Raw genomic sequence first — 12,374 nt, forward strand, 5'->3', positions numbered from 1 at the left:
TCAGGGAAGAAGGATATAGTAAAATATTACACGGAAGATGGAAATCTTGTTTGGTCCAGTACCTGTTTCTTTCTTGCATCTGTCATGTTCCCACTGCAGTAATTTTCTGAAATTATTTTCAGGTGTATATTTTGATGAAAGAATGAGGATAGATTGTAAATATTCTAGATGCATGCTGAAGAGCTGAAGTGGGAAATGGCAGGTGTTTTGTCCTTGAAGCAGACTCAGTCCTATCTGGTGCAGGCTTTCCAGGAGGAGTCACATTTGGGCTTCCTGTTCAAGCAGGGGTGTAAGAGGAGGAGCTTGTAGGCAGGAGCTGATACGGACACTGAAGAATTCTAAGACTTGTCCAAAAAACTTAATTGGTGATTACCTCAGTAAGTACCTACCAAAACCACAAGTAGTCTGAAAACCACATAGTGGATTATCTTGACTCCTTTGGAACATAGGCAGGGTGGAAAACTTTTCATGCGAACTTGATGTAAAAAGTGAAGATTTTGGAAATGTTGAGTTGTCCTGTCTAGCTATGGTAAAAGGGGGGGGTGGGGGTGTGTGTTTGTTTGTTTTGGGGGGAGGGATTGTTTTTGGTGGGGTTTTTTTGGGTTTGTTGGTTGGGTTTTTTTCCCCCTTGATAAATACTGTAATAGTTTCAGAGGGGTCAGCTCCATGCTAGAAAGTTTGGATTAAACAATATCTGTATTTTAATGACTTCTATTTGAGAGTGAGTATAGAGAACAAAATGCCAAGCCAAGACACATAACGGGGAAAGAAACTACAGTGTTCTGTCTGCAATATTTTTTTTAAGATTGCTTGCTATATTTACTTGGGGTTTGAATTTAACAACATGATTGCAGTCAGTTTGTTCAAGTTTCACTTGAAGAACCTTGAGTAATTCTAAGCACAAATAAAGTCTTCAGAATGCAGGAAAAACTTGATCTATAGTATTGGCTCGGGATTTTCCTGTTTTTTCTGTCTTCTCATGCACACAGCATCTGTATTTGTTATGAGTATACACACATTCTGGCATGCTTGAGTAAAATTCTACTCAGTTGCACTTTGCCGTAATTTTTTATCAAGATTACAGATGCTAACTTTTTCTGAAAAGTTCAGCTTTAAGCAGACCACAGCAGTAAGCTTTGGTTGCTTGGGAGGCATGGAACTACAGTCTGGCAAATGATTAAAAGACAACCAGTTAGTAGATGGGTGTGCAGACATACATTACCGGTCCTGTTAGATTGAATAGTCGCTTATGCAGAAAGGAGGTTGCATTAATCAGCAGGTAACATGAGCATTTAAACACTCACAGCCAGATATGTTCTAAATAACTCCATTGTGTTATGTTTTGCAGCCTCCCTTCAATTTTTTCTCTCTAGTTACTTCATTTCAAACTCCTCTTTGCTATAAAAAAATAGTGATATAACTGGCATTTTCATCTGAAGCAGATACCTTAGGTGCACTGAATGTGGCTGGTGATGCAGAAGTCTTCAGTCTGCATATCCCTTGTAAAACTTAAAGCATATTTGGAATTCAGCTGAAGATTTCTTGCTGTGTTTATAGCTGTCCAAAAAAAAATTAAATTGCTTTTCCCTGATTCATTTGTAGTTTCACACATGAAAATGAGGCTAAGACAAAACCCTCTTTAGTTAAATTTAAAAAATTAGCACTAGAACAATGGAATGAGGTAATGCATGATCAATAAAGGATCTTAAGGTACAAAGGTTATTTTTATATTTATTATAAAACACAGACTATATTAATTCCTTCAAATGCAAAAACAAACAGGGTACTGATTGGATTTATTTGCTTTCTGGTCTTTGGTTCTTGGTGGTGTTGAATGGTTGGTATTTTACCTCAGTGCCTGCAATATAAATATAAAGTGGGTATGAATTGAAGAACCGTTGGATTCAGAGCATGATAGGCACTTGCATATTTTAAAAGGCAGATGGAATTGCAGCTAAAATACTTTCAGTATTAGGCTGAGGGCTTGTATTTTGGCAACAATGCAGGGTCAAGGCAGAGAAAGCATGGGAACACAGGAAACAAAACTAGGTAAATATGTGGTGTAAAGGTAAGGTATGGAAGGTAGAGATCAGCTGCTTGTATTACTGTGAAGTAAAAATGGGCTGCTGTCAGTTCAGGCATTCCAGTATAAAACCAACTGGTTTCAAAATAATTTGGAATAAGATAGTTGATAAATTATAATTTTAAGTGTCTATCTTAGCCTGCCAGAGAATAGCAATTCAGAACAACCCTCACTGGAAAACCAGTTCAGAGTGCGGACAGACAAGCTCTTGCAGGTGTGTGTGTTCAGTGAAGAATGGTTCCTAAATTGATGTTTGGGATGGTTTAGCTGATGCCCACAAACTGACTTAGCATTCTTGGTTAATGCAGCAGTAAATTCTGCAGTGACTTTGGTCTGCAGTGCATTTAGAAGCACACACTCTGTCTTCTGCACGGATACTTCAAAGTTGTCTTTTTTCTGTACTGCAGTGGTTGGTTTAATGTCAGTCAGTTGTGGGGGAAAGAGTTCAGTAGCTTCCAGATAAGCAGCAGTAAGGGCTGTAACTATTTCTCGAGCAGCTGTCTGCCTTGGGTTGGTTGGAAGAGGTGACAGGTATAATCTTCACAGTGAAAGGTGCCAGAAATGAAACAGTGAATTTGATAAGACAGCTTTATGTAAAGTAATACTTGGAAATTTCTCTGGTAAACATCCTTGTTTGCCCAAAATAGCTTTTGTTTGTTTGTTTGTTTGGGGTGGTTTTGCCTATGCATTAGAAGTATTGGTGAGACTTCAGTATCTTCTTCAAACACTGAAGGATTTAATTCATGATGGTACAAAGCTTTATCAGGACACACAGTTGATCAGAGTATTGGTTTTCAACAGCTTTTAATACTAATCATTGATCTCTGGGTTGATTCGTGTGCTCTGGAAGAGTAGGCTCTTCTCTTTAAATGGCTTCTACTGAGATTGGTTCCCCTTCAGGAGCTTCAAGCAGAAATACTTAGCTCTGTACTTAGGACTCCTAGGTTTGGCAGATGAGGTAATTCTGGCTTTTGCCTAAACTTCATCAGTCTTCATATTAACTGCATTGTCCCATCACAGACTTAATGTGCAGAGTATGAACAGTTGCTTGTAAGATGGTGATACAACATTATCCTCATGGGAGGAATGCTAGCCATAGAGCTGGGCAGCTGGCTTTGCTCTATCTTCTTTGGCAGATGAGGGTTGTGGAGACAGAATTTTGAAATGCCTTTACTTTTATCAGGGATGGGAATTCTGAATTCTGACTCAAGTTTAGTCTTGGATGTGATCTCATGTTTCATGGGAGAATGCAAAAATTAAGCTGTTACCTGTGTTTTGAAGAGCTGCCTAACAGATGATGTTCTCTTAGAAAGCATTTGTAGACACTGAGTATGGTAGTTTCATGTATGCTGAGGAGAAGAGAAGCCTGTGCTTACTTGTAAGTTAAGCCTGTTTTGGATTTTTTTCCCTCTGGCCAGGCTAACCTGAGCACTTCTTATCTTACAGTCTTTGATGCAAGTCAAAAATGAAACTGTTCAGTCATGAGTCCTGGGGGGAGGTTTTTGTTCCATTTTTTGTTTTGTTTTGTGGGGTATTGGGGTTTTCTAGAGAACAATCTGAAACACAACTTTCTACTGAATGTGCAGCTCTAATCCTTTTGAGATCTGAATGAGGAACTGCAGTTTGTAACCTTATATAGAGAACTTAATGTGAGTCTATAAGCCCTTCTTCCTGGCATATTTGTGAAGGTAAATAGTGACGATCTTAATAGCTCTGGCAAAGATCACTGTTCAGTGTGAAGCTGTTATGCCGTTGGGGAAGGATACTCTTGCTAAAACAGGGTTTGCAGATTACTTGTCATGGTGTTAATCATGCTCTGACAGTGAATGCTGAAAATGAATTCACAGATACCTCAGTAACTGGAGGATCTATTCAATATAACCATTATTTTATTCTTTTTTCTACTGGAAGATTTGGAATGCATTTGTTGGAGTAAGAGGTCCAGAGCTCTTCATAAGGTTCTAGATTTTGTGCCTGTATTCAGAAGAACACTGAGGAGAGGATCACTGTTACTGATTGTAGGAGTTCTCAGGTAACAAACTTAGTGGAACATGGCAGTGATATTTTTCTAGAATGGATTAGTGCTGGCTGAAGAATTTAATATTTGGGAACGCGTGGTGTTCAGTCTGTCTGCGAAGAGTTGGAGTACTGCACCTCTCAAGCATGTCTGTCTGGTAACAAGCTGCCTCTGGTAAGGCCTCTGGTAAGCATGTCTGCTCAGTAACGAGCTGCCAGAGCACAAGTGTAGATGATAAGTCTAACCAGCATTAAGAGATAGAACTTTCTTGTGTAAACTGATTTTACTGGCTGGTTGTACTAACCGCTCTGTTGTTACTGTTTGAGTTGTATTTCATGAGGATATCTCTAAATTCTTGTTTACAGCGTGATTTATGCTTCCTGAGAATCCATTCCAAATTCATTGAAAACAGCACTTCAAGGTATCATCCCACAATCATAAGCAATTGAATTAGAGAGGAGGTAGCTAGATTGCTGCTACTTAACTTAGCTCTTTGTGTCCTCTCCTGCTTTGTATGTGCTGCACTTCACACTCAGAATTACTGTTTTGGTGCAAAGGATGTGAATTTTCATAGCCTTAACTATTTATTTATAAACTGAGAAAGAAGTAAAAAAGCATTATTTTTGGCTTAACTATAAATGAGATGAGAAAAGCTTTGAGAAAATGCAGGTAACCCTGAATCATATTTTTGCACGTAATATTCTTTCCAATACTGGTAAAACTGATGTAGAAAAATGTTCCAAAATTTCGGAGTGGAAACATGAAAAGATAGATTTGTGGAAAAACATTGAACAGTTACCTTGAAATTTTTGGATGCAAAATTTAACTCGAAGCAACCTTCCCCCCCCCCCCCCCCCTTTTTTTTTTTAATGTGACTGATGTGGCATCTTAATATCTTACACGTGCATTATGCTGTGCTTTACGAGGTGTGGGAGGGGAGAAAAAAAGGAAGGTGAGAAGAGAAGTTGCCTTTTGCTGTTCAACTGAAGCTGCAATTCTGGTTCCCAGGGCAGGAGACCAGATACAGAAATAGATTACAGTTGATCAATCAGCCCTCCTAAACTTGTTTTCTTCCCCACAGCCACCCAGCCATGTTTGTCTTCACCCTTTAGAGACCTGAAGTTTTTGCCACATACACTTGCCCTGCCAGATAGGGCTTCTCTTTGCTGCCTTCCCTGATCTGAAGGGGACTTAGCTAGGCAGTGCCTGGAGACTCTTTGAGTGCTTCCAATTTATGAGCCAGTATTTTATACAATTGCTGGAGCAGGTAATGCCTCTTGAAGTGCAAAGCATGAACAAAAGGGAAAGGGGTAGCAAAACCTTTTGCTTTATCACTGCAGTAGTTCTATTTGGGAGGTGTGCTTGTAAAAATATTGAAAAAAATAGATTAAGAAATTTCCTGATGTTTTTAAGTTATGTGAGTACAGGTAAGACAAAGGTCATGTATGTGTTAAGATTAGGAATCTGGAGTGCAGATATACAGGGACAGAGTGAAGGGTGAAAGCTCGATGTTGTAAGCCTCAGGTTTTAAAAAGAAGTTCCCATAAAGCATATGCTGACACATCATGAATAATTTAGGGTGTGGACAGAGGAGAGGGCAGCCAGCTGTACTTTCTGAGCCAGCTGCAGCAAACTGATAACCTCTTCTCAAAGAGTTCTGCTAGGAGGAAGTAGCAGTAATAGTTGGTGGTTACAAAATTATGGGTCATTGCCGGGAAGCTGGAAGGATAAACAGTGGATCAGCATGCTTGCTAATGACAGAACACAACGAAAGAGGTCTTGAAAAGCCTCCAAATTCAAGCTACCACCAAGATGTTCACTAAACAATGAGTGACTTTCTAGTGGCGCAGTGGCTTTCTTATGTCAGCATTAAGCTGTCTACTGCTAACTGGACAGCTGGAGGTGGCAGGAGAAGCTTAGTTGTACCCTTCTGTCCCCCAAGTAAACCTTCATGTGTCCAACCAGGTATGGAGGACTCCAAAGTGATTATTGTGGAAAAATCGTTACTTGTCAACTTGCTAGGCATATTGAAGTACTTCATTAGACTGAATTGCCTAAAATATCTTGAAAAAATAGTTTTAAGTATATTTTTGCTGTTACTGAAATTCCTCAGTGCATTTCCAGGCCTTTAAAACTGTATTTGTCAATATGACCACTGTTGATAAACTATACTGAAAATACACTGCGAGAATCAACAGAACCTTTATTGACAGATAAGTACTCAAGAAAATTTTGCATTTTGAACCTTCTAAGTGCTTAATAACATTCTGGAGTCATGATAGCTTCCTGTGATGAAGAAACTGTTTCATCAGAAAGCCATACCTTTGGAAATGATTGTTTGCTGAATGCTGTTTATTTTGCTAATATGTAAAAAGTGCCAAAAGCTTAGGTGGCTGTTCACTTTTCAACACACTAATTAAAACTTAAAATACCTTCAGAATGTTGTGTCACTTCTGTGAAATGTTCTGTAGAGATCAAAATGTATGCTGAGTGTTTAACACAAACTTTAATTGAAGTTATATAGTATTTTTTGTCCTTTCATTAGATACATTGTAGTTCAGACTAGCCGAAGATCTTTGCTCTTGCTGAAACAGTCTGGGAGGAGATTGATTCCAGGCAGTGATCTCTTGTGGTTTTTAGAACTTCTCTACAGGCTGCTATTGCCTTTGTGTTTATCTGTAGTCCTCGTAGTGAGAAGAGTTCCTCCATGGAACACTGACATTTGTTGCAGCAATCAAAGGCATAGGGACTAATTTGAGCACCAGATTATTTGGATCCACTGGGTTGAGAGTTCTGCTGTAAACTAAATGTGTGTGAGTTGTCTTTTAGCCATGGCCACTCCCTGAAGGGGTCCTTCTTTCACCAAGGACTGAGTTGAAGAGACAAGGTTCTTTTCAAATCCCTAAGGCTCTTTCTAAAATGTTTCTAGCCATAAAACTACTGCTTGCCTTCCCTTCTTCCAGTGCGAATATCAGAATGTTAAAATTCTGACTAGTACCAAAACAAGAGATATAGTCAGCCAGTATGAGAGGACACAAGGAAATGGAATGAAGGTGTGTCAAGGAAGTTCAGGTTGGACATTAGGAAAAGATTCTTTACTGAGAGAGTGGTCAGTCACTGAACAGGCTCCCCTGGGAAATGGTCACAGCATCAAGCCTGACACAGTTCAAAAAACATCTGAATGTTACTCTTAGTCATATGGTTTAGTTTTATTCAGTCCTGAAAGGAGAAGGGAGTTAGGCTTTTGATGATCCTTATGGGTCCTTTCCAATTTGAGATATTCTCTGATCCTTCCAGTACTCTTTGTATACTGCAGTAGTCTTTTCCTTTTTGTTGCCATGAGAATCAAGCACATAATGGGGTTTTTTTTTGTTTGTTTTTCTTAACAGATGGGTGTATATATAAAGTAGTATTTTTAGTGCTGTTTATGTATGAAGTCATTTGGAAAAAAAAAATAGAGCCCATATTAAAGTATGCCTGTTTCATGACTGTGCATGAATCAATTTCTGTAACTCCTGAGACATTTGTACTAGTGCAGTAAGTGATAGGGCATGTAGCTTCCTGGACTGCATGAGGATGTAGCTCTGTTATGCAAAAGGGTTTTCAGTGGAATCATTCAGACAAGTGAATGTTTTTTCCTGTGTAGCCATGCTCTTGGCTTATGCTGCTGCCTAAGTGGGACTTGGGTTGATTCAGTGAGGACTTGATTAAGAATTCTGGAAATTCTTACAGGTGATGAAATAATCATTAAACTTTCAAGAGGAAAAGAAAGTGTCTCTCGAGTACCCACACTTTTCAGTAAAGTTATTTTGAATATTTTCTTGTGCTTGCATTAGAGTCATTTTGGTAGAGGTGGAGGGACAGGGTTTGTCCTAGTGCTGAAGCCAAGTGCATTAGCCACACTGAAGGTCTGAGAAATAGAGGTCCTACTGCCTCAGTTTGGAGTTTGGAGTCACTTGAGTTAGAAAAAGAAATGCAGTTCCCAGCTGTTTCAGCAACTCCAAATCCATTTATATTTACTCATCCAATTTATCAGTTACAAATCTTTGTTGACATTCTCTTAATACTCACCTGCACAGAAAACATTCATTAAAATGGTAGGCTGGATGTATGCTTCATATGTAGTGTGATCTAGCCGGTATGTCCTGCTCTCAGCTGGTAAAGTGCCAAGCACACAGGCTCAGTGAAGCCTCTCAAACTTCTGTCATGGGGGAAACAGTTTGCTACCTACAGATACCCACATTTTAAGGGATCTCATTTTAGGCATTCAGGGACAAGTTCTACATTGTACTGTGGTTACAGATGACTGTCTAGTTTTAAGCCTCTAAGAAAGGCTAAGCAACCTGTTTCATAATGTCTGCATTTGTATTAATTTTCTGTACATGCCAGAAAATCAGTATATTTGAAGTAAGTTTTAATCAGAATTGAAGGGAAGTTTGGACAGCACCATACAAGACCCTGATTTTGCTGCTTATGAAACAAAGGGTAAATGGCAATGATCAGGGTTACATCATTTTATAAATAGATTAGGATTATTTCAAAATTGTTTATAAAATGAAGAGAATAAAAGCTGTGGGAATTCCACCTTCTAAATAACATTACTTTAGAAATCTGACCGTGCTGGCTTTGAAGATCCTTAGGCTTTTTGTGCCTGTTCTATGGAAGGTGGTGACCTGACACCTATATCCTTTGGTTTAAGTTCATCTCAAAGCAAGATGTTATGCAGAGATACAAGTAAAGGCTTTTGCCCCAGCATGCCTGATGAAGGTTATACTCAAGACATCACTTGTTTTTCTGTTTATGAAATTTTAAAATTATTATTACATAGTTTTTGCTTTTCCCCTTCCATTACAGCATTTGCCTGGAGTAGCAGCTTCCTTTCTACATACTTACTTTTAATTACTCATGATTGTTAGTGTTGGTAATTTTGTTTGCTAAGGAAATCCCCTTGCAGTGGCCTACAGACTTTGCCATAATTATGAAAGAAACTTCAGGCCTACCATTTATATTGTCACTTTGTATTTTGCTCATTATAATCTAGTACAATAGTCTCTTCTAGTGAGGTATTAATAGTATCCTCTTCTAAAAGCAATCTTAATTTACTTCCTAATTTTATTTTTAACATCCTTTTGGATGGAATTCAAGATAAGTACAGAATAATGTCCTTTAGAAATCCATAGCTGGAGAGATCCCTGCATCATATTGTGTTTACTCCAGCATGGAGTAAAGTTCTGTTCTGTTCTGCACAGTGGTTCTGTTCTGCAGATGCAGTCAGAAAACAGGGGTCTGGTGTCATATTGAGGAACTTCTTGAGGAACTTGTGGGGCCTTCTTATGGATATTCTGTGCTGCCTGAAGGTATTTACACTCATACAAACATGTATACACTGATATTGCTGCATCTGTAAAAAAATTCCCTAAGGTAGATGATCCTTTAGTTGCTTTGCATCTTTGAAAAATGGTCTGTGGTGGTGGTAACCCAGCAGCACACAGTTACCAAAAGAGAGAACACACCCTGATATGGACTGCTGTGAACCCAAGCCCTGTTTGGCTTCAGAGGTGTTTACCTTCAGCAGAAGAATGGTACAGGGTGGACAGGTGGGGGCAGTAATATCTTGAAGTACTGCATCCAAATCTGTGAGAACCTCTTTGTTTAAAACCTTCACATGAAATCATTGAATGTGAATTTAGAGGAGAAAATAGCAGCAGCCTGTTGTAATGATAGAGATTGCATAGCATTTGGAAACAAAGGACATCTGGATAAACATGGCAGAATTTGGGCAGCTACAGTGGAACTGCTCTGAATTTATTCTAATAGAGCCAAAGGCATGGTGTTGCCTTCAGCTTTTTGTCTTAGTTGATAAAGAATCTCTGCTTGCAGTGTCATAAAGTAAGAATTGTAATAAACTCTTAAATTTGTGGTATTTCAGAAAGAATTAATATTGTAGACAGTAAAAGAAAGTACTTGGTTTATCTTGTTTTGTGTCTTAAGATTTGAAAAGATTAAACCACAGCATTTAAAATCCATATCTTGAAACAGCAAAAATGTCATTTGTTTAAAAATACCCTCAAACAAACAAAAAACAAACCCTAAAACTGGGACATGAAAATGACACACGATTTAACTTAATTATAAGCCTTGAACAAGGAAACAGCATGTTCTCAGAATACTTAATTACAGCATTGTTTTTAGGTTGAGTTTTTTTGGTGTGTGTGTCTTGCTCCAGTCAGTCCTAAGCAGAAAGAATAAAAGGCAAAACACGGAAGTAGAGTAAACATCTTGAAATGCAGTTTCCTTCTTACTGGGAAGCTATCATGTGACTTGCTGGAAAAGATTATTAAAAAAAAAAAAGCAGTTGTTTTTTGACAGCTGTAAATCTGCTTCTTGAGAAATAATATCCTGTAAGATCTCTCAAGCAACACTACAGTATTTAAATGGTTTTAGTGTTGTATCAGTGAATTTAAGGAAAGAACACTGAAAACATTACTCATTGACAGATGAGGACAGAAACAGAGTAAGGCCTTTTACTATTAATGCATAATCATTTTCTAGTCTGCACTATTAAAGGTGAGAAGATACTAATTTTGACTGAATTCTACAGCATGCAAAGCCAGTTGGGGTAACTCAATCTAGGATGACAGCCTTTTTTGCCAATCTCACAAAAAGACAGCTGGGAGTTGAACTGAAATGGGACCAGCATTTCAGTTAGTCAGTATATTGAATGTGGCTTACTCTGTCTTAAAATGGCACATACGGTAACTATTCTAACAGCTAAGTTTCTGCATGGCCTTCTGGCCAACAGTGTGCTTCCCAGGCATCCCTGTTTCAAGTTGGCAGCAGAAATTTTTCAAGAGAAAAAAAGCTCAGCTGCTGTCTTTGAGTCAGTATTTCCCAGAACTGCACCCCCTCTTGTGCTCGCACAGGTGAAAAAAATTACCTGTGGCTGGATTGTGTACTTTTTATTGTAGGTGAATGGAAGGACTGGCATTTTTATATTGTGTTGAAACAAAGGGTTGTCAGCTCTAAAGGATTTGCATCAGAAATATATAGGCATGTTGGCCATGTTCAGTCATGTCTCAAAGACAAATTTAGGGTGGGCTCTTACAGTATGCTGAAATAGGTCTGTGAAAGCCAGGAGCTAAAACAAAACTCTGGTGTTCATGTTCTCGTCTTGCACAGCTTCAGCTGGGGGGGCTTGTGTGAAACATTCCCAGTTCAAGGAGCTGAGCTAGAATGCCCTGCACCCCCTGGTGCAGTGGGAACAGAGCGTGAAGTATAGTGGGTGTTTGTCGCTAGACGGACACGAAAGAACCACACTCACGCAGTCAGGTTGTAAGAGCAAAAAGAGAGACGGTTTATTTCTCCCTTGGGTTTCTATAGACCCTGGACATTGACCAGAGATTGGAGGATGAGGTTGACACCTCTTTGACCCCACTGGTCAAACTAGAAGCCCATTCATTGTCCTTCTTCCAGAAAGGAATGCGAAAACAACTACTTTATGTTACAATGCCTGAGAAACTCCAGTACAAAAATGTGAACATCAGAAGGCTGAAAAAGATCAGGGTGACAGGTGTTACACCTGGACAGTAGCTAAGGCTGTGAATGAAGGGACTAACCTAGCAAGGGGCACACAGGAATGCTACAGTGTGATTTGAAATCCATCCTTTCTCAGGCGCTGGTGCTTCTGTCCTTTTGCAGATGAAATTGCTTAATTTTTATAAACAAAATCCACAACCCTGCTTTATGAGGAAACCACGGTACTTTGGGATGTCCATGACGTTTGTTACGGTTTTATATGCCTCCGTAATTTTACGGAAAAAAAGATGTGGAAGTCTGAGGCCATAAAAAAGCCTCAGGACTCGAGGGAGCCTATACTGAGAGAACCCACAACGGTCTTGTCACAGCTCTTTCTCATCCCTTTCCACCTCCCTGCCGTTTTCTAGAGCTCCGAGTGCGTTTGCTGCATTTGAGAGATTCGTAACCGTACTAGAGCTCCTCTCATCACTGCACCGCCGCGCCTCATGGAGGAGAAACGAAAACCAACCCGCCCCTCCGCCGACGTGCTCGGGCGGGGCTGTGCGCGGGCAGCCGGCGCCGCTGCAGCCGGGCCGGGAGCGCGGCCGGTGCCGCTGCCGTTCCGCGGCCGCGCTCAGCGCCGCCCCGGGCCGCGCGCAGGCGCGCTGCATCGCCCTCAGCGCCGCCGGCGTCCTCCCCTTCCCTCCCTTCCTTCCTTGGAAGCGCCGCCCCAGCTGGCTGGTCCGGGCGGCCGTCGCC

This window comes from Chamaea fasciata, unplaced genomic scaffold (assembly GCF_029207755.1).
Source record: "Chamaea fasciata isolate MVZ Bird 193981 ecotype frontalis unplaced genomic scaffold, bChaFas1.0.hap1 SCAF_6, whole genome shotgun sequence".
NCBI lineage: Eukaryota > Metazoa > Chordata > Aves > Passeriformes > Sylviidae > Chamaea > Chamaea fasciata.